Here is a 24,965-nt window from a genome sequence, read left to right on the forward strand (position 1 = left end):
ATCTGTTCTCTTTTATCCTAGAAAATATACAGCATGTAAAATAATTACATTACCGTCCATTACTTTACTACAGGGTGTACAACTAATTGGGTAACAGATAAAGTCATTAATTTACAATCGTAAGGTTGTTATTACAATGCGAAAGAAAATATAAGCTGTGAAAATCCAGAAAGTGTAATGGATAGTTTATTATTTCAGCGAGCCTCAATTATACTGTTTCTTTTTTATTGTAATTCATAAAACATGATAATAAATTTTAGTAATTTCCAATCAGAGTACCCTATGTACCTAGAGCGAAACTTAAAAATGAACCCTGCTACCAGTACAGCTAATTAATTATACTTTGCTTATGTTTCTACTTAGGAAGATCAGAACGCATTATTTCATCATTTGGACACCCTCGTTCTTAACGACATTCCTGGCCGTAAACCTAATAATATCTCTCGAGGTTCGGTCAGCTCAGGAGAGTGAAATTAGTTCTAAATACAGATCCTAAGCAAAAAAAAAAAACAATGCTAATCAATCAGTTCATGTCAGGACGCCTTTAAATATCCCAATCAAACTGTTTTTCGTAAAAGAGACTTTTGATAAATGAAGTTCATGTAACAGCAGCTAAAGGAAGAGCTTTTTAAACAGACTGAGATCCAATTCAACTCAACTTAGAAGCGTCAGAACTCTGCATGTGCTGGAAAATCTCTCTCACGCCATCTTGCTGTAGGTTATGAATTACTTAATTAACAGAAATCGCTGAAGAAACATCATTCGAGCGGTGAGGAATTCAGCAAAGCTTGGAATAAAATTAACACACGTAACACATTAAAGTTTTCTAAGACCCAGTTTACACTTTGTTTCAAAAACTGGACTACGCAAACAATTTTAAGATAAAGAAAATGTTCAAAACAAAAATCCAGTTATGGGTTCAAAAACCTAGATTTCGATCATCTAGTTATATTTCTTGCTTGCTTCGTTTTGGTTTTTCTTTAATGCGTGAAAGAAGCCAGAAGGGAAAAATAAAGAAAACGCCTTGCTACAGTATATTTATAAAAGCGAATCTCTCGACTCTCTATTCAACCAGAATTGGGCCAATTAGAAGTACGTTAAATCTCATAAGAATAATGTTTCCTGGTTCTGGTAATTTTGACTTAAGACACTAACACTGTGAATATCTGTGACTTACTTCTTATAATAATAGCTTATTAAAAAATTCCACAACAGGCTCTAAATTATGTTAACAACACGTGTAGTTATAAGGTTATAAGTGACCACACATGAGTACCTGGTTTTACCGAGAAAACGCACGATGTGTCCGCGGCTGATTTAATATTCCAATGTATAAAGTTCTATTTCCACTAATAGTTTCCATAACTGACACACTAACAACAAAAGGTATTAATTTAGAGATATCCACCTGTGTACAGACGTAATGAAAACAAGAGAAAAAAACAGATGTGACATGAGACCCCATACATAAACACACAAAATGTACATATTCAGAAATGGTTTCTCGAAAATTGCATTCTCGTATTGGAAATAATGTATAAATAAAATCAGCCCATAGGTGTCGTGTTATAGTTTGTTTGTTGTAAGGCCAGAGATACGCGATGGGCTGTCTGTTCTCTGCCCTACGTTGGTATCGAGACCAGACTTTTTAGTATTATAGACCCTCATATCTTGCCTCTGAGCCACCAGGGAGTGTGATTTGCGAAGCTTCTATTATTTATAAACAGACCGAATTTCAAATAAAACGCGTGGTTTATTTTTACAGAGATTTTATAAAGCTACACTATGGACTATCTACTCTCAGGCAATCAAACTCCGGATTTTAGCGTCATATTGCGTTCCCCATTTTTGTACAGAATGTGTGTAAAATGAAACACAGTTGTGGTTTTTGATTGATTGAAATTAAGAATAGAGTTTCACACCAGGCTATTTGTGCTCTGCCCACAACTGGTACTGAAACCCTGTTTCTAGGTGTGTGCGTCCGCAGACATACTGTTGTGCCACTGGAGGCTTTTGTAGTTTTAACATATTCCTAAAATGGTGAAACTAAATAAAATGTAAGATAAAAAATGCAAATTAAATGTTACAGGAAAGCAGCAAGCTAGAAAATAAAAACAAAACGTGAGTGAATTTTCCACAGATTAACTAATTATAAAAACAGCAACCTAGAAAATAAAAACAAAACGTGTGTGAATTTTCCACAGATTAACTAATTATAAAACAGCAACCTAGAAAATAAAACAAAACGTGTGTGAATTTTCCACAGATTAACTAATTATAAAACAGCAACCTAGAAAATAAAAACAAAACGTGTGTGAATTTTCCACAGATTAACTAATTATAAAACAGCAACCTAGAAAATAAAAACAAAACGTGTGTGAATTTTCCACAGATTAACTAATTATAAAAACAGCAACCTAGAAAATAAAAACAAAACGTGAGTGAATTTTCCACAGATTAACTAATTATAAAAACAGCAACCTAGAAAATAAAAACAAAACGTGTGTGAATTTTCCACAGATTAACTAATTATAAAAACAGCAACCTAGAAAATAAAAACAAAACGTGTGTGAATTTTCCACAGATTAACTAATTATAAAAACAGCAACCTAGAAAATAAAAATAAAACGTGTGTGAATTTTCCACAGATTAACTAATTATAAAAACAGCAACCTACAAAATAAAAACAAAACGTGTGTGAATTTTCCACAGATTAACTAATTATAAAAACAGCAACCTAGAAAATAAAACAAAACGTGTGTGAATTTTCCACAGATTAACTAATTATAAAAACAGCAACCTAGAAAATAAAAATAAAACGTGTGTGAATTTTCCACAGATTAACTAATTATAAAAACAGCAACCTACAAAATAAAAACAAAACGTGTGTGAATTTTCCACAGATTAACTAATTATAAAAACAGCAACCTAGAAAATAAAAACAAAACGTGTGTGAATTTTCCACAGATTAACTAATTATAAAAACAGCAACCTAGAAAATAAAAACAAAACGTGTGTGAATTTTCCACAGATTAATTAATTATAAAAACAGCAATCTAGAAAGTAAAAACAAAACGTGCGTGAAATTTCCACAGATTAACTAATTATAAAAACAGCAACCTAGAAAATAAAAACAAAACGTGTGTGAATTTTCCACAGATTAACTAATTATAAAAACAGCAACCTAGAAAATAAAAACAAAACGTGTGTGAATTTTCCACAGATTAATTAATTATAAAACAGCAATCTAGAAAGTAAAACAAAACGTGCGTGAAATTTCCACAGATTAACTAATTATAAAACAGCAACCTAGAAAATAAAAACAAAACGTGTGTGAATTTTCCACAGATTAACTAATTATAAAACAGCAACCTAGAAAATAAAAACAAAACGTGTGTGAATTTTCCACAGATTAACTAATTATAAAAACAGCAACCTAGAAAATAAAAACAAAACGTGTGTGAATTTTCCACAGATTAACTAATTATAAAAACAGCAACCTACAAAATAAAAACAAAACGTGTGTGAATTTTCCACAGATTAATTAATTATAAAAACAGCAACCTAGAAAATAAAAACAAAACGTGTGTGAATTTTCCACAGATTAACTAATTATAAAAACAGCAACCTAGAAAATAAAAACAAAACGTGTGTGAATTTTCCACAGATTAATTAATTATAAAAACAGCAATCTAGAAAGTAAAAACAAAACGTGCGTGAAATTTCCACAGATTAACTAATTATAAAAACAGCAACCTAGAAAATAAAAACAAAACGTGTGTGAATTTTCCACAGATTAACTAATTATAAAAACAGCAACCTAGAAAATAAAAACAAAACGTGTGTGAATTTTCTACAGATTAATTAATTATAAAAACAGCAATCTAGAAAGTAAAAACAAAACGTGCGTGAAATTTCCACAGTTTAACTAATTATAAAAACAGCAACCTAGAAAATAAAAACAAAACGTGTGTGAATTTTCCACAGATTAATTATAAAAACAACAACCTAGAAAATAAAAACAAAACGTGTGTGAATATTCCACAGATTAACTAATTATAAAAACAGCAACCTAGAAAATAAAAACAAAACGTGTGTGAATTTTCCACAGATTAACTAATTATAAAAACAGTAACCTAGAAAATAAAAACAAAACGTGTGTGAATTTTCCACAGATTAACTAATTATAAAAACAGCAACCTAGAAAATAAAACAAAACGTGTGTGAATTTTCCACAGATTAACTACTTATAAAAACAGCAACCTAGAAAATAGAAACAAAACGTGTGTGAATTTTCCACAGATTAATTATAAAAACAGCAACCTAGAAAATAAAAAACAAACCGTGTGTGAATTTTCCACAGATTAACTAATTATAAAAACAGCAACCTAGAAACTAAAAACAAAACGTGTGTGAATTTTCCACAGATTAATTAATTATAAAAACAGCAATCTAGAAAGTAAAAACAAAACGTGCGTGAAATTTCCACAGATTAACTAATTATAAAAACAGAAACCTAGAAAATAAAAACAAAACGTGTGTGAATTTTCCACAGATTAATTATAAAAACAGCAACCTAGAAAATAACAACAAAACATGTGTGAATTTTCCACAGATTAATTATAAAAACAGCAACCTAGAAAATAAAAACAAAACGTGTGTGAATTTTCCACAGATTAACTAATTATAAAAACAGCAACATAGAAAATAAAAACAAAACGTGTGTGAATTTTCCACAGATTAACTAATTATAAAAACAGCAACATAGAAAATAAAAACAAAACGTGCGTGAAATTTCCACAGATTAACTAATTATAAAAACAGCAACCTAGAAAATAAAAACAAAACGTGTGTGAATTTTCCACAGATTAATTATAAAAACAACAACCTAGAAAATAAAAACAAAACGTGTGTGAATATTCCACAGATTAACTAATTATAAAAACAGCAACCTAGAAAATAAAAACAAAACGTGTGTGAATTTTCCACAGATTAACTAATTATAAAAACAGTAACCTAGAAAATAAAAACAAAACGTGTGTGAATTTTCCACAGATTAACTAATTATAAAAAACAGCAACTTAGAAAATAAAAACAAAACGTGTGTGAATTTTCCACAGATTAACTACTTATAAAAACAGCAACCTAGAAAATAGAAACAAAACGTGTGTGAATTTTCCACAGATTAATTATAAAAACAGCAACCTAGAAAATAAAAAACAAACCGTGTGTGAATTTTCCACAGATTAACTAATTATAAAAACAGCAACCTAGAAACTAAAGACAAAAGGTGTGTGAATTTTCCACAGATTAATTAATTATAAAAACAGCAATCTAGAAAGTAAAAACAAAACGTGCGTGAAATTTCCACAGATTAACTAATTATAAAAACAGAAACCTAGAAAATAAAAACAAAACGTGTGTGAATTTTCCACAGATTAATTATAAAAACAGCAACCTAGAAAATAACAACAAAACATGTGTGAATTTTCCACAGATTAATTATAAAAACAGCAACCTAGAAAATAAAAACAAAACGTGTGTGAATTTTCCACAGATTAATTATAAAAACAGCAACCTAGAAAATAAAAACAAAACGTGTGTGAATTTTCCACAGATTAACTAATTATAAAAACAGCAACATAGAAAATAAAAACAAAACGTGCGTGAATTTTCCACAGATTAACTAATTATAAAAACAGCAACCTAGAAAATAAAAACAAAACGTGTGTGAATTTTCCACACATTAACTAAATATAAAAACAGCAACCTAGAAAATAAAAACAAAACGTGTGTGAATTTTCCACAGATTAACTTATTATAAAAACAACAACCTAGAAAATAAAACAAAACGTGCGTGAATTTTCCACAGATTAACTAATTATAAAAACAGCAACCTAGAAAATAAAAACAAAACGTGTGTGCAATTTCCACAGATTAACTAATTATAAAAACAGCAACCTAGAAAACGAAAACAAAACGTGGGTGAATTTTCCACAGATTAACTAATTATAAAAACAGCAACCTAGAAAATAACAACAAAATGTGTGTGAATTTTTCACAGATTAACTAATTATAAAAACAGCAATATAGAAAATAAAAACAAAACGTGCGTGATTTTTCCACTGATTAACTAATTATAAAAACAGCAACCTAGAAAATAAAAACAAAACGTGTGTGAATTTTCCACAGATTAACTACTTATAAAAACAGCAACCTAGAAAATAGAAACAAAACGTGTGTGAATTTTCCACAGATTAATTATAAAAACAGCAACCTAGAAAATAGAAACAAAACGTGTGTGAACTTTCCACAGATTAATTATAAAAACAGCAACCTAGAAAATAAAAACAAACCGTGTGTGAATTTTCCACAGATTAACTAATTATAAAAGAGATTGAAATGGACCTGGAATAATAATAATATCAAATAGATGTGATTTCTGAATATAAAAAAGTTAATAAAAGGTGGACGTTTGTGTAATTATTTGAACTTTGCCTCATAAGTTTACGAACTTACAATACTGTAATTCAGGGTTCGACTCCCCGTGCTGGACAGAGCGCAGATAGTTCATTTTGTAACATAGTGCTAAGAGAACAACAAAGACTTATTAACAGATAAGTATCTTTAAATTCCAACAACAACAATAAAAATAAAAAATGGATTTAAAATAATCAATTTGAATGCCGAAAATCTGTGAAGCATTTAAAGCCACTAAGCCTAATATTAGTAATTAAAATCACACTAGACTGCAGGTATTTTTATTCCATATTTCTTGTAATTTGTCCATTGTCTAATTCAAATTAGAAGCAAGTAAAAATTATTTAATTCATCTATTTTATCGTGCACAAGTCAATACCAGATCTCCTTATTTTATTAAATTAAAACAGGTTTGAAATTCGGTGTTATTTTTATTACAATTATTAGACCAGATGAAGATATATAGTAGTGTTATGTACAGCCTTTGGATAATAACTGTTTGGAGACAAAACATACGCAAAAAAAATATTTCTGATGCTTGTGCTTTGAATTCTATAATGAACAAATTAAAATAATTGAAAAGTTTATATTTGCAGTTCTAACGTTGTTGTATTAAAAGTATTAGGCTTATAGGTTTCCAATGCTTTACCAGTTTTGTTTTGTTTTTTCAGCGAAGAAACCATTTTTTCTCATAAACGTAGAAATAGCTTTTACAGACACGTTGTGTTTCTCATTTACAATTCAGTTGATGAGGTTTAGCATTACATTAATGATCTCTTGGTCAGTGGCTTATGAGCATGTGTGTGTTTTCTTATACCAAAGCCACATTGGGCTATCTGCTGAGTCCACCGAGAGGAATTAAACCGTTGATTTTATCGTTGTAAATACGTAGACTTACCGCTGTACTAGCGAGGGGTTGTTTGTTTTTTGAAATTCGCCCAAAGCTGCTCGAGGGCTATCCGTGCTAGCCGTCCCTAATTTAGCAGTGTAAGACTAGAGAGAAGGCAGCTAGTCATCACCACCCCCCGACAACTCTTGGGCTACTCTTATACCAACGAATAGTGTGATTGGCCGTCACATTATAACACCCCACGGTTGAAAGGGCGAGCATGTTTGGCGCGACGGAGATGCGAACCCGCGACCCTAAGATTACGAGTCGCACGCCTTAACACGCTTGGCCCACTAACGAGGGACAGTGGCTTACGAAATATATAAGATAGATTTTAAATGTTATATTTAAATACATATGATTTGAAATCCATAGTGGGTGTGTTAAAAAGAATGTGAAATCAAAATTTCCACTGAAGTCTGGTATCATTGTTATCATAAATGTTAAGAAATAAAGAAGAAGAACAGATATTTATTTTTGACATCGGAAATTACATATCAATATAATAAAATAAAAATCATACTTCAAAATAGCTAATTTTCCAAACCCGGGACGATTTGCTCACTTCAATTCCAGGGAAAGTTCTTAATAATTTAGGACATTTAAAACCAAAAAGCTACAATTTTGGGAAATAGAGCTCGTTGTTTTGTAGTAATCATTGCAACTTTTTGGATTATATCTGTCGTTTATCAAACAAACCCAAGATAGCTTGACAAGCAGCTAATGACAGAGAAATGTGTAATAATCACAACGTTAAACAAACCCTGTTGACTCCCGGAAAAGTATTGGTGCAGTAACTTGACAAGCAGCTAATGACAGTGAAATGAGTAATAATCACTACGTTAAACAAAATATTTCGACAGCAAAGTATTGGTGGAGTAACTTGACAAGTAGCTAATGACAGTGAACTGAGTAATAATCACTACGTTAAACAAACCCTGTTGACTCCCGCGAAAGTATTGTTGCAATAACTTGACGAGCAGCTAATGACAGTGAAATGAGTAATAATCACTACGTTAAACAAAACATTTCGACAGCAAAGTATTGGTGGAGTAACTTGACAAGTAGCTAATGACAGTGAACTGAGTAATAATCACTACGTTAAACAAACCCTGTTGACTCCCGCGAAAGTATTGTTGCAATAACTTGACGAGCAGCTAATGACAGTGAAATGAGTAATAATCACTACGTTAAACAAAACATTTCGACAGCAAAGTATTGGTGCAGTAACTTGACAAGTAGCTAATGACAGTGAAATGAGTAATAATCACTACGTTAAACAAAATATTTCGACAGCAAAGTATTGGTGCAGTAACTTGACAAGTAGCTAATGACAGTGAAATGAGTAATAATCACTACGTTAAACAAACCCCGTTGACTCCCGGGAAAGTATTGGTGCAGTAACTTGACAAGTAGCTAATGACAGTGAAATGAGTAATAATTACAACGTCAAAGAAACCCTGTTGACTCCCGAGAAAGTATTGGTGCAGTAACTCAAAATGAATCTTAATCGGGTTGTTTTTAAGCCTCATCAATACTTAATCAGAACAAAGGCTAAATGAGCATATCAGAGACTCCTAAGGTTAAGGTATAACCATCCATTATTTTGAACTGAGCTGTCTAGAAGAAAGCCAGTGAGCAACATCCGTCACCACAAAGTTTTTTTTGCAGTTTGGAACCAAATAACATTATTGACTGCCACTCTTACAACACAACTCCAGATGAAAGTGTGGTATATGTATGTTCATGTGTACGAGGGCTGTTCAAAAAATACGCGGACTGTTTGAATTGCGCGGCAACAGTTGGTTCCAGGGGAATCCGCTTGGTGTCGCTAGGTTTGCACAGACCAGCTGATTACGACGCCATTTCCCGATTGCAGATATCTTCATTTGTGTATTAGCTACGCGGTTTTAAGTGAAGTGCGTTTTTTCGTTTGGCGGATTTCAGAATGAATGACTTGAAGGATCAACGACTTGCTGTGAAATTGTGTGTTAAACTTGGAAAATCTGCGACTGAAACTTTTGCTATGCTTAACACGGCTTACGGTGATGTTGCTATGAAGCGTACGGCATGTTTCAAGTGGCATGAACGTTTTAAGGATGGTCGACAGTCCATTGAAGATGATGAGCGTCCTGGGCGTCCTTCCACGTCAACTGACGACCCACACGTCGACAAAATCAACACCCTGGTGCGGCCAAATCGACGTCTGACTGTCAGGGAGCTTGCTGAAGAGTGTGGGATATCAGTTGGATCTTGTTACGAGATTTTGACCGAAAAATTGAAGATGCACCGTGTTGCTGCGAAATTCAGCCCTCAGAACTCGTGAGTTTTTGGCCAAACACTCGATCACTGTTCTTCCCCACCCTCCCTACTCACCTGACCTTGCTCCTTGCGATTTTTTCTTGTTCCCCAAACTCAAAAGACCCTTGAAAGGAAGAAGATTTGAGACGATTCCCGAGATTAAGGCAAATGCGACGAAGGAGCTGGAGGACATTACAAAAGAAGCGTACCAGGACTGTTTCAACAAGTGGAAACACCGTTGGGATAAGTGTGTGCGTTGGGGAGGAGAGTACTTTAAAGGGGTCCCAGACCTGTAACTTTTAAATAAAGTACATTTTGTTTTATGACGTCAGTCCGCGTATTTTTTGAACAGACCTCGTATATCGAGGACTCGAACTTCAGACCTAATGAACTGCAGCCCTATCCGTTAACTACTAGGCTGCGTTGGGCCATCTAAGCTAGATAAAACGATTGTCAGTATAAATATTAATTCTCTTACCTCTTCAGCCAATTGAATCGTTTCTGTCCTTTCGCATCTTGCCGACGGTAAAGAGCCACTCTGTTTTCCATTATGGGTTGAAACAGATCAGGAAAAAATGTTGAGGGATGTCGTCATGCATAGCTTTTCTAACGGAACACGTGTTCTTGTAGGATGAATATATAAGTTTATGTGTACGTAGTAACAGAACTCTGAGCAAGCAAGAGAGATGTCTGTTTCAACTATCAACCACTTTTATGATGTTGCTTTGGCAACATCGTTGCCTCGTTACGAAGCTACAAACTTACCGCTTACCAAAAGAATTATCTTTATATACATATGGTAGAAGTGTGCTTTCGAAAAACAAAAACGTTTAACTGACACATATTACGCCAGTTAGCGTGGAGTTGAATCACGTGCACCCTGTGTATAACCGTGTCTAAAGCATATGGAAAGGACGGGGAACGAGGAATGAATGCTCCAACTGTTCCAGCAGCAAAAATTTCTTGTAAAACGAGGAAACCAGCTTTACTTTCTAACCATGTGTACTAAAAAGAAAGTTTCTAGTATTCAACTTTTATATGCCTTCGGCAACTCTTAATGAAGAGAGTTAATGGGCCGTACAGATTTATCTAGAGACTGATTAAGCCGAAATTACCTGATTGTATAGAGTAATCATTTACGTATCTGAACACAATGTGCTATCGCATTCGATCCACCGTTCCTCGTAGCAGTTTACGACAGTAAACAAAGCGGAACTTTGTAGGCAGCTTAAATTTTTTTTTTTTTTTTTAGGTAAGCATATCGATGAAGCTTACAAGACCTGTTATCCCGGCTTATGATTGGATAGCGAGAAAACAAATCGTCACGTTGCACCAATTTTAACAGTTTTTTTTCTTACATGTTATATACTACAAGTGCACTAAAACGAACTGTATACATACACACACGTGTCTTTCACTCAACTACGGATTTCAAGTTACTCAAAACTAACTACTGGTGTTTCCCTTCTTTAGTCGTTTCTACTGTTTATCCTGATCGTTTCTTTGTTTCGAATTCCATACAAAGCTGCACGAGCGATATCTGATTTGTGAGGTCAAGTAGTGGGATTAGATCGTTACTCTTATAACGCAGTAAGATTTAAATGTTAATCGTTAAGTCATTTCTCAGTGCTTTCTCGAAACTACATTGTTTCAACCTGAAAATGAGTTATTGAGTGTCAGAAAGAAACATAAGACATAAACTTTACAATAAAAGAAGATTTTCTGTTGCTTTTACCTTTTCATATGGCACAATCTAATACCACTTCATATAATTATAACGACAGATAAATCTGTGTTAAACGAAGTATGAACAATCGATACTAATTCAGGGCTAACAAATTCACAAATATATATATACGTGTTGAGAAATGCAAAGAAAGTGCTGCGTAAAATTGAAGTATATTTGAAGTTGGAACTTAGGCCTAAAGTACTAAGTCTTTGGGAAGCGTTGTGACAACGGTAAATCCCACTATTGTTGTTATATTCGCAACAATAATGTGTAGCAGATTCCTAATATAGCTCCATCTGGTATTAAAAGGTACAAAAGTGATAAAAAACAAACAAATATTTCTGTGGGAGCTACAATGATAGTCCATTCATCACTCAACCAAATGTCGAGAACTTAAGACTAGTTATATACATAACCACACGAAGGAAGGTGGAAGTGAAGAGACTTACAACTCTGTTGACAGATGTGTTCCATTATTTAATTCCTGTATAGAAGACGTATTATTGCTAAAAATAAACGACCTTATGACAGCCAAATGTTGTTTTTATTTAATTAAATACTCAACGTTTCGGTTTACAGTTTCTTCAGGAGCGTTCACTAAAACACAAACCGAAATTGACAGTACAAAGTTTTTGGCTGGCTCCTATTTATGGGTAGCATAGCATGTCTCCTACAGTCACATTCTTGCTCTGTACGACGCAGCTTTCAAACTGTGCTTTAAAACAAAATGGAGGTAGACATTTTTTTTTTATTTCATTATACACATTTTTTCGTCATATTTATGATCCACTGATATCTGTTTATTTTCTTTTATATATTTAGAACTTGTTACATGAATGAATATATATAAAGACAAACCTTGTGCTTTATTTATGTACGTATGCCCAGAGGGTAGCAATTGATTGCTCGATAACAAAGAATCTTATTTAGATAACTTTGCTACCACCTATCCAATCAGTCACATGCCTTGAAAAAGTCCTTGACGGGAAGCAAAAGTGCGTGCAATTTCGTTACACAACAATTTTCTGGTATTAAATTGACTTATTTGTGTGATTTATGTATTATATGGGTTGTTCTAGAAACAACTCATTAAATTTCTGCATACCTCCGTGAAAGCTTAACGCATTCCCATATGGTTTCATCATAATACCCTCCCCCCCCCCCTCCTACCACTGGCACCTTTCACTCGTGATTGAATTTCTTACAGTTGGTTTCATTGTATGGGGATTGCACAAGTTGTCTCAGCAACTCGAAGTTTGATGTGATTTACAAGATGGGACTTGGTTTCGTTTAATTTGGTTGTTGTTGAGCCCAGAAATACACCACAGGCTATCTCTGATGTAGTCTGCCTACGACGACTGTCGAAACCCGGCTTTTAGCATCGTACGTTTAAAGACTTAAATATCGTTGAACTACTGGTAGGGGAAATGAAAATTAACTTTCACAAGAGACACCGTGAGTTTAGTAGATATAATAATCTAGACGACTTTTCTCGTCCAGGGTAAGATTATATAATCTTCAAAAACTAGGGGGAAGGCTACTAGTCATCACCACCCACCGCCAACTCTTAGGCTACTCTTTTACCAACGAATAGTGGAATTGATCATCGTATTATAACGCCCCCACGTCTGAAAAGGCAAGCATGTTTGGTGTGACGGGGATTCGAACCCTCGACCCACGGATTACGAGTCGCGTGCCTTAACCACCTGGCCATATTGGGTCTCTTCAAAAACAAATTGCTGTGATTTTATTGCTATAGTGACCTCATAAGTTTCTTCTCTTCAAAGTAAATAGAAGATCAATTGAAGACCGAGTTTTGCGACTTCAGTTGTTATAATAATTATAGGATTTGTTGTCGTTATATGTGAATATATTAATAGTAAAGTTTGAATTCCTGAAGTGTTTTCAACGTGAAACTAACCACGTGATTAGTAGAATATTGTGATTTACAGGATTTCCATCTGTTCTAATTTCCTAGGCTTAGCATAGTTTGGTAGTTAGGGCATTCGACTTGCGAGTCGCTGGTTCGAATTTCTTCACCCAACATGCTCGTCCTTTCAGTCGTTGGGGTGTTTATAATGTGCTGTCAATCTCACGTTTCGTTGAAAAACTATCTCCAGAAGAGTTGGTGGTGGATGGTGTTGACTAGCTGCTTTCCCTTTAGTAAATTACTTCGCGGTTAGGGATGGCTAACGCAAATAGTCTTCGAATGACTTTGAGCGAAATTGAGAAAATAAATCAAAATTGCTATGTTACTTACATGCGCATCAAACTGTTTACCAGAAGGCTTGTTTTGCCTCACTTTCTTCTAAAATACTGAAATGCTTGTAAAAAATACAAATTGGGTGAAATCACTCCTTTAAACATAGAAACACAAAGACCCCGATATAAATTTATGTTACTCTTGTTCTCTCCACCCCTTTTTTCTGTTACGCTCTTAGGGACCAGTTCGTGGACCCTCAAGCAGTTTAAATCATTAATAGTTTAAGAAAATGAGTTTTCAAATCCGATAGAATAGTTTATTTTAGGGTTAAGTCGTGATCAAAACTTGCGTATTTTCTTGAACTTTAGTTTCTCTCTGGTGATGAATTTAGGGTTAGGTCGTAATAAAAACTTGCTACGTCTCTTTAATTTTATTCTCTCTCTGGCGATTATTTTAGGGTTAAGTCATTTAAAACTTGCGTATTTTCTGTTACTTTAGTCTCTCTCTGGTGTAACTTGAACAAAGTTTCTGTTACAGTTGAGCCTGGTGGTGCAGATGTCTCCTGAATATATTTAACAGGATATAAAGTTCTTATTTATATACCTCATCCAAAACCGAAAACTTCTTAACAATGTATTCGTGGAATTGCAAATATTTTATTATAGACTACTAGCTTGCAATCACCGTCGTAATTTCACGTCTGCGTGATTTGGGAAAACGTCTTATATCATTTCTATTGAAAATTGTCAACCCCTAGTGAGATAAACTAAAAACTAACACCAATAATTACACGACTCAAAAGTTACAGAGTCAATTAAATCAAATATCAAATATAATAAAGAATGTGCTTTGAAGACTGTTAAACCAGTAAACTAAGTTTAATTTTCTAAAATGATCCAATTAGTGTTTGTATGATACATTTTAAGACATGACTCTAATGGTCTGTATCATAATTCCTTAGCCAGAATTTCGGCCCGTGAGGGAATATGTGTAAAAAAGAAGGCTTCCGCAAGTCCCCTGGTGAGACAGCGATAAGATTTGCAACTTTAAATTTAGGGTTCGTTTCCCTTCGGTAGACACAGCAGATAGGCTAATGTTGATTTGCTATTAAAAACATACACACAAAATAAACGTCCTCCACCAAAAAAATGTTGCACTGCCAGCAGTCGAGTTCATTTCGGGTATTTTTCCTTTTATTAACATTCTAATTTTAAAGGAAAGCCTTATTACAAAAATACATATTTTATTTTTCTCAGCATAGGTTTAGTTTACAGGTTCCATACATCTAGACAGCTTTTAAAAAACGACTATTTTTATGGTTTTTTCCCTTTCCTCTTCTCTATTTTTCTCTCTTTTTTTGTGAAAAAAAGATGAAAAGATGAAAGAAATTTCGAGCGGTTTGTCCAGAGACAACCCCAGCCTGTGGCCAAACAACGGATACAGTCTATCAGTTTGAATTTATAACTTACTATCAGTAATGTGAAAATATCAATTTCATATGAATTAGTGTGAGCAATTTACAAATATAGATATAGTAGAGAAAAGTAAAGCAGTTTTTTATTTCCGGTTAGTTAAATACGTGCTTCCGGTTTAGCATGAAAACGGGTATTTCTCAAGCTGTAAAGAAAGATTACCGAACAGGTTTTCCTTTAAAAAATCTTTAAACGTAAACATACAAATTGCACACAACGGTAACACCGAAAACGTCTCCGCACTCTTTTCATGAGGATGCTTTAAATATTATATTAAAATTTACTAAGCCTAATTCTTCTAGGCACGTTCTAAAATAAAATTGACCATTATTCTCAGTATAATGCTTTATTTTAATATACCCTAGAGGGCTTCATTATTCCATAAAATACAAGGGGATGAATAGATACGCATTTCTGTGCCGAAGCACAATTAAGATTACTAATTTTACTGACACCGTTTCAGCTATTCAAAACATCGAGACAAATCACAATATAACGGTTTTCTTTACCGTTCGTTTTGTTAGAATAGTTACGTGATAACAAACTGTACTTTCGTATGCCTCAGTGAATCGTGATTTATTATAGTACTAAAGACAATGCATGCTGGATTTTAGGTTATTCGCAAATTTCGTAAAGGCAGTGAGTAAATTTAGTTTCGTAAGCAAGGCATGAAAAAAGGATTACACACTATCTTGTACATAGTTGAGCGGTAATCTGGGGGGGGGGGGGGGTTGATACTTACACGGGTAGAGCACGGATAGCCCTCTGTGTAGCTTTGCATTTAAGAACATACAAATAAACTACCACCCCAGTGGGTCCGAAGAAAGTGTAGGGATCTAAAAGGCTAAAATCAGGGGTTCGATTTCCAGCAGTGGATAGAGCACAGATAGTCCATTGCTTAACTTCGCACTAAAAAAAAAACAACAGCAATCGAAACAAACAGTCTTGCATAAAATTGGGACGGGTCTCCTGGTAACTTTGAACTAAAAACAACAATCAAACAAACAGTCTTGTATAAAATTGGGATGAGTCTCCTGGTAATTTTGCACTAGAAACAACAACAATCAAACAAACAGTCTTGTATTAAATTGAAGCGGGTCTCCTGGTAATTTTGCACTAAAAACAACAACAATCAAACAAACAGTCTTGTTTTAAATTGAAGCGGGTCTTCTGATAATTTTGCACTAAAAACAACAACAATCAAACAAACAGTCTTGTATAAAATTTGGACGGGTCTCCTGGTAACTTTGAACAAAAAACAACAATCAAACAAACAGTCTTGTATAAAATTGGGACGGATCCTCTGGTAACTTTGAACTAAAAACAACAATCAAACAAACAGTCTTGTATAAAATTGGGACGGATCCTCTGGTAACTTTGAACTAAAAACAACAATCAAACAAACAGTCTTGTATAAAATTGGGATGAGTCTCCTGGTAATTTTGCACTAGAAACAACAACAATCAAACAAACAGTCTTGTATTAAATTGAAGCGGGTCTCCTGGTAATTTTGCACTAAAAACAACAACAATCAAACAAACAGTCTTGTATTAAATTGAAGCGGGTCTTCTGATAATTTTGCACTAAAAACAACAACAATCAAATAAACAGTCTTGTATTAAATTGAAGTGGGTCTCCTGGTAACTTTGCACTAGAAACAACAACAATCAAACAAACAGTATTGTACAAAATTGAAGCGGGTCTCCTGGTAATTTTGCCCTAGAAACAACAACAATCAAACAAACAGTCTTGTACAAAATTTAAGCGGGTCTCCTGGTAATTTTGCCCTAGAAACAACAACAATCAAACAAACAGTATTGTACAAAATTGAAGCGGGTCTCCTGATAACTTTGCACTAGAAACAACAACAATCAAACAAACAGTCTTGTATAAAATTGAAGTGGGTCTCCTGGTAATTTTGCACTAGAAACAACAACAATCAAACAAACAGTCTTGTACAAAATTGAAGCGGGTTTCCTGGTAATTTTGCCCTAGAAACAACAACAATCAAACAAACAGTCTTGTACAAAATTTAAGCGGGTCTCCTGGTAATTTTGCCCTAGAAACAACAACAATCAAACAAACAGTATTGTACAAAATTGAAGCGGGTCTCCTGGTAACTTTGCACTAGAAACAACAACAATCAAACAAACAGTCTTGTATAAAATTGAAGTGGGTCTCCTGGTAACTTTGCACTAGAAACAACAACAATCAAACAAACAGCCTACGGTAACAGTGGGTGTGGGTCTCCTGGTAATTTGTTAGTTTTTATTGATAAATACGTCTGTCAAGAATAACCGAAAATATTAGAATGTATTTTTGAAAAATCGTTTAGGCATTTTAAATATTAATATTAAATATTATTTAAAGCAAATAAATGTTTACATCATAATGAAAATGATAGATTAATAGTATGCACCAGATAAGGTTCCTCAGTTGGGTGAAATACCAGAATATGTCGCTGAAATTTAACCAGAAAAGCAAAGTTATCTGTTTTTCTGCTGACACAAGTTGTTGAAATTCGGTCGAAAAATTAAAGTGCTGCCTCCACTCACAAAGATCGGGCCTAAATCAGACGAACGGTTCGTGTGCAGTCTGGACTGGTGTCTTTGCTAGTGTGTAAGTACAACCATTACGAATATTTTATAACAGTTTAAGTACGGTATGAAAATAAAAATGCGTCAAACATTTTAATCTTATCAAACCTTAACTATTTTGTCGTTTACTGAGATTTGTCGGAAGATCCAGCGAATAATCATGAGATTTCCTGGTGATTTCTTTTCTCAAGAACCAAAGACTAGAAACACGCGTGAGAGGTTGACAAGTGACACATGCACTTGCATAAAAAACAAAACAAAAACGAAATCAGATCACCACATATTTAAATTCAAATACAATAATTTGTTTGTTTGTTTGTTTTGGAATTTCTCACAAAGCTACTCAAGGGCTATCTGTGTTAGCCGTCCCTAATTTAGCAGTGTAAGACTAGAGGGAAGGCAGCTAGTCATCACCACCCACCGCCAACTCTTGGGCTACTCTTTTACCAACGAATAGTGGGATTGACCGTCACATTATAACGCCCCCACGGCTGGGTGGGCGAGCATGTTTGGCGCGACGCGCAAATACAATAAACTGTGACATAAACTGGGCACACGTACGCAAACTAAAGCATATACCTACGAAAAGATGATTTGAGATTTGTTAGGCATTAAGATCCACACTTGGTGTCAAATATAAATCGTTTACTTAGTTAAGTTTAAAGGAACTCACACAGATATTTGAATGAAAAGAATCTAGGTTAGGGGCATCTGTGGATTGCACCTGTCTGGATGGTAGGAGTACTGTATCTGTGGATTTCACCTCTGTCTGGATGGTAGGAGTACTGTATCTGTGGATTTCACCTCTGTCTGGATGGTAGGGGTATATGTGGATTGCACCTGTCTGGACTTTGCTGGTGCTGTTATCTAGATCCATCAGGTCCTTATCACACAGATCCAAAACGTCATGACATATTTCTACAATCCACACAGATTCAATTCATAATGTTGTCATTCACAACATTACTGAGTGCTTCATCGCAGTGCTATACAATGTACTGTTTGCCTTCTCTCCACCACTGGTAATCGAATCCCACATTTCAGCGGTGTAAGTCCATAAAATTACTAGGGACCTATCGAGAGGACATTTCCCGTAACAACAACAACAAGTTATTACCAGTTTCACAGTTAATGTTGTGATAACGTGGCGTGTGTGTGTGTTTACTTTGTTTACTTCAATTCGCATGACCCGGCATGGCCAAGTATGTTAAGACGTTGGACTCGTAATCCGAAGGTCGCGGAGCCAAATCCCGGTCACACCAAACATGCTCGCCCTTTCAGCCGTGGGGGCGTTATAATGTGACGGTCAATCCCACTATTCGTTGGTAAAAGAGTAGCCTAAGAGTTGACAGTGGGTGGTGATGACTAGCTGCCTTCCCTCTAGTCTTACACTGCTAAATTAGAAACGGCTAGCGCAGATAGCCCTCAAGTAGCTTTGCGAGAAATTCAAAAACGAAGAAACTTCAATTCGAACTTACTATCAAATTTTATAACGTATTAAATCTTCACATTTTTTATAATTTCTGTAACATTAATACTGCTACAGGAAGCATGCTTTCAGAAGAAAAAATGTTGTTTTTCATATTTTTCTCTCCTTCCGTATCCCGTGACCTCTGGCTTATGGTGAAACAATATTTTCTGAAAATTATTTTTGTACTAATCGTTCTCTTTCCGCCATGTTATCTTTTTTGTTGTTATTTTTGTGATAGACGTGCATTCTGATTGGTAAAGAGAAGATCTAAGTTACATTGACATTGAACTGTACACATTAGTCACACTGTTTCACGTCCACGATCCCACGTGACCGCCCTCTAGAACTCTCGTTCTCAGGATCATTTGAAACGGTCCTGTTCCTGGTCGTACAGAAACAACAGTAATTTATTCCTTGCAGAAGTTTTTTATTTAAAAGAATAAACGAACCGTAAACAAGACAGAGACACGTGACTCTGAATAACTCTCTTTGTTTTTTCAGTCCAGAAATCTTCGAAACATTTCTAGATAGTGTTATCTTGGAGCAGACAACGGTTTGGTGTCTCACTTAAAGAGAACAAAAAAAGTAGGCTTAAGGTGCATTACGTTGCGCTAGGCTAATACTGAGACCAGAGACCATTGAAACACCGGTTTTATAGTGACAGTCACCTTTGTATTGAATCGAAATTCAGACTTTCAATAGACTTCCTGTCAGTTTACACTGTGAAAATATTACACCGGGAGTCATGTGAGTGTCCATGAGTGAGAACCTGTCACCATACCACGGCCACATGAGGTTTTAATGGAACAAATTAATTATTAATGAAAAAATAAGACAAAACTAGTACTGACAACTAAATTTTTATTATATTTTATGGAACAGATATAAATTGTTAGGGGGAGCACCTTATTTACTGTGCTAAAAGTGACAATTTCACAGATGAAACGACTACTTGTCCTCAGTGCCTCCCGGTTCCGACACCTATGGTTCAATCTAATAACAAAATCTAAATTTAAGTAATCCGTGAAACCACGTGTCATACTTACCAATCCTAACACTTTTAAGGTAGACCAAAACGTACACTTGTTTATTAACTATTTTAGGGCCTCTGGTGGTTCAGTCTATAGACTTATTCTGCTAAGAAAGGAGTTACGATACCCGCGGTGGGCTCAACACAGATAGCCCATTGTGTAGCTTTGTTTTTAATAAAAACAAGCTCTTTGAGTTTCATTTCGAGTTTACTCACGTATTCAGTATTGCAAGTTAGAACTTCCACAAAAATATTTGTTTTTAAAACAGGTTCAAAGTCTTTGCTCACTAATGTGATTAATTTCAAGCACGTAAGTTTGTTTGTTTTTATTGAAAAACAAACTAGAATTATAAGCTGTAGAAATATAATATATGGCCAAATATTTTCCTCAATTTTCCACAACATGTTTATCATCGGATATACAAAATAAAATAGTTATTTTTACGACGTGTCACCAGAATAACCTGGCATTAGTCACACACAACAACGACTGAGGCTACCACGTTAAAGTTAAAAAACGTTGTAAAAATAATGATTTGATTTTATCTTGCTTATTTTAAAATGAACAAGTTTCGAATCTTATACCACCTTTAATTGGTTAGTTTCCCCATATCGTTTCCACCTCACAATACTTCGATAATTATAATAAATCTACACAGCCTTCTCATTTTAGAAACCAACTTATTAGTGAGTATTAAAAAAAACAACTTAAATTGTTTGTTTTCTGTAGTTAACACTGGTGTACGGAAGACTTATTAATACTAGAGATAAACGAATTTATAATGTAGTTTTTATTTAGTTAAACACTTCACGTTTCGCTTTACAGCTTCGTTATGAAGTGTACACTAAAACCGAAACTGACGGTACAAAACTTCAAATTTTCGTTACCTAGACCACGTGCAGTTTTGTGCTGTCAGTTTCGGTTTTTTTGGCGAACGCTTCTAAATAAACTGTACAACGAAACGTTGATGGCTAATAAAATAACAACTACGTTTCGGTTGTTATAAGGTCGTCTATTTGTAGTATTAATGTTGCAGATCATAGGCAGAAAAAAAGTATATATTTAATTTTTCTAAACGTATACCAGTCATTTCTGGTGTATATTCACGAAGCGTCATGAAACAGGCAACATATTAACCCTGGGGCCACTTTTCAAGGTTTTTATTTTTCTTCATATATAAACATGATTGTTATCGTAATAACTATGTTCTCCAGTCACTATGAATACATTAATAAAGATATAGATACTTATACCAACTGAGAACATTCTGAAATAAGACTCTGATGCTGTTTATTTAAGCAAATAACAGATAGTTCACAATAGTAATGCGAACAAATCCCTTGGAACTGCTTTTCGTGGGTAATGTATGTTTTATATTATTCCGTTAGTTAACACATAATTTATTTCTGTAATACGTACCATGCTTTCATAATTTATTTCTGTAACAAAATACTTTTGTACATGAGACGTGAAAATAAGCATCTGTCAGGTCAGTAACATGCTTTACGATCACATTTATGGCTTTCAAAATACATGAAGATACTAAGTCATTACGCATGCCCAGTTATTTGTGTGGCGCTACCACTGTAACATACAGAATTTTACTTAAGTCTGTTCTTGAATTTATTATCTTCAGCCTTACCCTCCACCCCCCCCCCCCCACACACACACTTTACTGGTGGCTTAGGGAAAGAAAAAGGTTCGGGGCTTATAACGTTAAAAATCAGGGCTCATTACCCGTGGTTGGCTCAACACGGATGTCCTGTTGCTCATTAAACCTTTGCATTAAACCAACCAATCGTTTAGTCTTTAGGCTTACACTTTTACTTGTTGTCCCTTGTTTCATACCTGAAACTCATCAGTACAGCTGACCTCAGTAATATCTAATTCATTAAGTAATGGGTAATTTGATATGAAGATATGTCTTGAAAGCCATGTTTTATAACTGTGAATAATGAGACAGCAACAAATGTAAACCACCAATAGTGAAACCACCACAAATCTTGGAGATTTCACACAAGTGTGATACACCACTAATAGTGAAACCACCACAAATCTTGGAGATTTCACACAAGTGTGATACACCACTAATAGTGAAACCACCACAAATCTTGGAGATTTCACACAAGTGTGATAAATCACTAATAGTTTTGTTTGTTTGTTTGTTTTTGAATTTCGCGCGAAGCTACACGAGGACTATTTGCGCTAGCCGTCCCTAATTTAGCAGTGTAAGACTAGAGGGAAGACAGCTAGTCATCACACCCACCGTCAACTCTTGGGCTACTCTTTTACCAACTAATAGTGGGATCGACCGTCACATAATAACGCCTCCACGGCTGAAAGGGCGAGCATGTTTGGTGCGACGGGGATTCAAACCCTCGACCTCCGGATTATGAGACGATCGCCTTAACCACCTGGTCATGCCGGGTCCCTACTAATAGTGAAACTACCACAAATCTTGGACATTTCACACAAGTGTGGTAAGCCACTAATAGTGAAACAAACTTTAAAAACGCCTACAAGTATCTATGTAACATTCACTATTTTAGCATTTGTTTATGATGAACTTCGTTCATGATGGAAAGCTAAGCACCACCTATTCCGGTTCCGGCTCTTTGACTACTCTTTTCAGATCGAAAAGTAGGATTTGACAGTCAGTTTTATAACGTACCCAAAGCGCGAGTAGTATTTCCTTTTTAACTTTATTGTTTTTGTATGTGTGGTGGTAACGGGACATCAGTCACAGTCCGTCACGTTCAGCTCATTAAGGCCTAGGTTGGCGTACTCATTCAACTTATGGAGAAGGGCGTAGGAGTCGATATTCTAAAGCATTTGTTAAAACCCTGGAATTCCTTAATATAACTGCTAACTTTGGTGACAATCGGTCGAGCGGTTCGCCAATGGTAATCAGGCACCCACCCACACCAACTTTTGTCAAATACTCTTTTATAGGTAAAAGAATCTTCGAACTCTTCGAACTTTAGCTTTCCATGATGGCTGTGCATGGATGGTTGTTACCACCATTATTACACTTATTGCTCAAAACCTGTTACGTCAAAATGTGTTGTGTCAGTTTGACATCTACATTAAAAGCTTTCGTTCTCTTACAGAATGAATATGTTATATGGATTTAAGCCTAATTTTAATTTCAGAATCTATCACCAGGTGGAACCTTTACCGGCCTTTTCTTTCGCCACGCAACAGTACTCAAACACTTTAGACAGCATGTCTTTATTGCATTGGTATTGATTGCTTGTATTGGAAATTCGGGCAAAACTACATACAGGGTATCTGCGCCAACCATCTCTAATTTTGAGTTGATAAACTAGAGAGTAGAGAGCTAACCAAAGACACCTACCGCCAACTCTTGGATGATGATGCTCAAATAGAAAAGTAGGGTTTTAGTGTAAAACATGACGACGAGACTCGAACCCTCTTATTCACAGGTCGGTACGTCAATCACTAGGTCGCTCCAGCCCTTAATGCAATACACTATACCTTTACATCCGTATTTTAAGATAGTTAGTAGGGTATGTGTTGCTCCCATTAGCTGTTTATGGGTTTATAACGTTAGAAAGTGGGTTTCGATACATGCTATGAGCCCAGAACAACTAACACTTTGTGTAATTTTGAGCTTAACTTCGGAGAAACAAACAAACAATATTATTTTATTGGCCTAAATACATTTATACGAGCTAAAATTGAAACCGACAATGTGAACATTGTACAAGTTGTTCCAATCATTGTTTACATCCACATTTCATAGTTCGTTATTCCTTCGATACGTGAACTGACGACGTATGTAAAATTATCTGAATTTATATTTTTTACTTGTTGGTTAGGGGGCGTTCTACTCGCAATCTGTTGTCCCTCGCTGGGACAGCGGTAAGTCTACTGATTTACAACGTTGATATCATGGGTTGGATTTACCTCGGTAGACACAGCAAATAGCCCAATGTAGCTTTGCTAAAAGAAAAACTAACTAATGCAAATTTATTAAGAGGAAAACTACTAAAGTTATCTACTACTTTCGATAAATTTAAAATACTGACAAGACGTAAAATATCTTACGCACTATCACCAGGGCTTGTTCCTTGTTTTGTCATATGTCTGTTTTGAATTTCGCGCGAAGCTACACGAGGACTATCTGCGCTAGCCGTCCCTGATTTGCCAGCGTAAGACTAGAGGGAAGGCACCCACCGCCGACTCTTGGGCTACTGTTTCACTAACTAATAGTTGGATTCACTGTCACATTTTGACGCCCCCATGGCTGAGAGGGCAAACAAGTTTGGTGTGAGGGGGACTCGAACCCGCGACCCTCAGGATACGAGTCGAGTGCCTTATCCACCTGGCCATGCAGGGCCATTCGTCATATGTTTTTATGAAAATGAATTTGTGTTTCTTTCCATCATAATAATAGGAAACTGTTAATTTGGGGTAGTGTCCCTTCTGAATATTTTACGTACTATAAATAAAACGTTTTAAACATTTTTAGAAAAAGGAAAAATATCTCTATCATTGTCACAGCTGAATATTTTTAAAAAATTACCACGAGAACACGATAAAGAAAAATATGTAAAGATAAACAATGTATAATTAATCAAGCAAAACCGATCCTAGTAGAATTCTTCTGAGGTTAGTACTTTTTAACCGCCTCTTCCATTACTCGGCTGATTTGTTTGGTTTGTTGGCTGTCAAGCAGGAAACTTCTACACGAAGGGCTATTTGTGCTCTGCCAATCACAGGTATCAAACCCAGTTTGCAGTGTTTTAAACTACACACTTGATGTTGA

The 24,965-nt window shown here is 35.0% G+C and overlaps 1 protein-coding gene across 1 annotated transcript in view; it reads right to left on the reverse strand.

Moving 5' to 3' along the window:
• LOC143251784 (uncharacterized) overlaps window positions 1-24,965 on the reverse strand; it is a 72,978-nt gene that overhangs the window by 15,169 nt on the left and 32,844 nt on the right. The gene's annotated exons all lie outside the window — the stretch shown is intronic.

The sequence above is a fragment of the Tachypleus tridentatus genome, chromosome 6 (genome assembly GCF_004210375.1).
Source record: "Tachypleus tridentatus isolate NWPU-2018 chromosome 6, ASM421037v1, whole genome shotgun sequence".
Classification (NCBI taxonomy): domain Eukaryota; kingdom Metazoa; phylum Arthropoda; class Merostomata; order Xiphosura; family Limulidae; genus Tachypleus; species Tachypleus tridentatus.